This window comes from Plecotus auritus, assembly GCF_963455305.1.
Source record: "Plecotus auritus genome assembly, chromosome: 1".
Lineage (NCBI taxonomy): Eukaryota > Metazoa > Chordata > Mammalia > Chiroptera > Vespertilionidae > Plecotus > Plecotus auritus.
In genome coordinates this window covers 82,845,129-82,847,502 of record NC_137770.1, presented here as the reverse complement: position 1 = coordinate 82,847,502, position 2,374 = coordinate 82,845,129, and the positions used below count along the sequence as shown (strand labels likewise).

General features: G+C 41.0%; 1 gene segment (V, D, J or C); it reads right to left on the bottom strand.

Moving 5' to 3' along the window:
* Window positions 1-526: 526 nt before the first annotated feature.
* LOC308237666 (T cell receptor alpha variable 14/delta variable 4-like) lies at window positions 527-1,105 on the bottom strand. The segment is given in 2 exons: window positions 1,057-1,105; window positions 527-900 (listed from the first exon to the last, which is right to left on the bottom strand).
* Between the last annotated feature and the right edge of the window lie 1,269 nt (window positions 1,106-2,374).

The following is a 2,374-nucleotide window of genomic DNA, read 5'->3' as shown; positions in this document are numbered from 1 at the left end:
AGGTCAACACTCAACCCCTGAGCCACATCGGCCTGGCCTTATGTCAGTTTAATTCTTAGGCCTAGGCAGTGATACAAAGAGGATAGAGGAGAATTTTTCCTCCCCTGTATAATATATACCCAACAAATACTTACTGAAGAAATTTATCTGAAAATCCAACTTTTCACACATATTTTTATTGACTTCTGAGTCAGATGTTTCTGAATTTCATTAGTCAATTCTTCTAGCTCAATCTATCACAAAATGGCAAGCTATTTATTGAGGCTGTTCTTCATAAATATTTTCAACCCAAAATTTTAAGAATATGGATTGATGGGATAACAAATTGGTGCAGCCACTGTGGATTTTTTTTTAATTAATGATAATAAATAAAAGAATATGGATTTTTTATTAATGATAACTCTATGCATTGTCTATGAACCTAGAGAGCTATTTTCATAGTGTTTTCCCTCTAACCCTACCTACACCTGTGCTGCCACAGCCCTGGCCACTTCCTGTCTGTGATTACAATTCCCCGCCTTGGTCCCTACAGCAGGTGGATGCATGAAGCAGAGCCCTGGGGTTTTGGTACACGTCCTTCTAACACGCCTCTCACTGTGGGATCACTTAGGGCACAGAAATACACTGCAGAGTCCTCCAGCTGTGAAGCTGAGATGACAAGGTTGGCAGAACTCTTTGCTTTCTGAAAATTCAGTGAGTAGCGGCCTCCTGTGGCATTTTGCTGGTTGTAAGAGTCCTGACGAATAAGGAAAATCATTGCCCCACTGCTGAGCCGCTTGTACCAGAATAGACTATAACTTGGAACACTGATGTCATATGTGCAATCCAGGCTCACAACCTCCTTCTCCTGCACCCATATCGCTTGTTGGCCTTGAGTTACCTTCTGGGCAATACTGGATCCTGAAAGAAAAAAATGCAAACAGAAGGTTATGGAATAAGTGGTGTGGGACAAAAAGAATTTTTTTATACCTGTCCAGCTTTCCTTCCCAGGGTACTCATAAAAGCCCCCTGTTGTTAGGTCACAGAGAAGACTCATTCCCACTGGGGCATCCTTACCTAGCCACATTGAAGTTATGACCACTCTCATAAGGCTGGAGACCAACATGTTCAAGTTCTTCCACCAAGCTTCCGTTTCAGGGCTCTGCAAGGTGAGGTGACTGACAGATGGAGAGAAGAAATGCTGAGCTATGTGCTGCTGCTGCCCCAGAACAGGAAACAGGGTTTCCTGGTACAGCACGTTGCTGTGGGTCACGTCAAACTTTCTATGTACTGGCTGAGAGTCTCACCCAACCCAAACTTCCTTTTGCATTAATAATGGTAACAATTATACTGAAGATAAACATGGTATAGTTTTATATTAAAAGGAAGATTGAGGAGAGGGGGGTTAGAGAGCAACCAAAGGACTTGTACGCATGCATATTAGCATAACCAATGGACACAGACACTGGGACAGAGGGGGCTTGCCCCGGGTGGGAATGGCTGGAGGAGGGGGGGTCAACTGGGGAAAAAGGAGACATATGTAAGACTTTAGACAATAAAAGAAAAAAAAGGAAGATTGTTGGCTCTAGCTGGTTTGGCTCAGTGGGTAGAGCGTCAGCCCATGGACTGAAGTGTCCCAGGTTCAATTCCAGTCAAGGGAATATACCCCAGTTGCAGATTTCCCCGGCCCTGGTTGGGTGCATGCAGGAGGCAACCAATCGATGTGTCTCTCTCACATCGATGTTTCTTCTTGTCTCTCCCTCTCCCTTCTATTCTCTTTAAAAACCAATGGAAAAATATCCTTGGATGAGGATTAACAAAAAAAGAAGGAAGATTGATGATTTGAAATGTTAAACACTGAGAAAATAAAATAATTGATGTGGTTTTTATTTTCATGACTGGACTCTGATTAATAAGTATGTTCTTTTCTCAACTTAGAAAAGAAAATCACCAGCCATGTCAACTATGATAGCAAAAATGTGGCTTTAAAAAAATCAGGTCCTAATCCCTGGAATCTGTGAATGTGGCTTTATATGGAACACACACACACACACACACACACACACACACACACACGCACAAAAACAACAAAAACCTTTGAAGATATAGTTAAGGATCTTGACATTTTTATTTTTAAAAGTAATATAAAATTGACTGTTTTTCTGTACAGTTATAACTGTAGCTTTGCATTTTAATAGATCATGTAACTATCACACAATCATGACTCAGAAGAGTTTAATTACTCCCCAAGACTCCCTTGTGCTGTCATTTTGTAATTACACATCCCCCATGACTACCTTCTTGCAAACCTTGGTTTGTTCTTCTATATTTTTGTCTTTTTAATTATCTTTCCTTGACATGGAAAGATAATTCTGGATTATAGGAGCCTAAATGC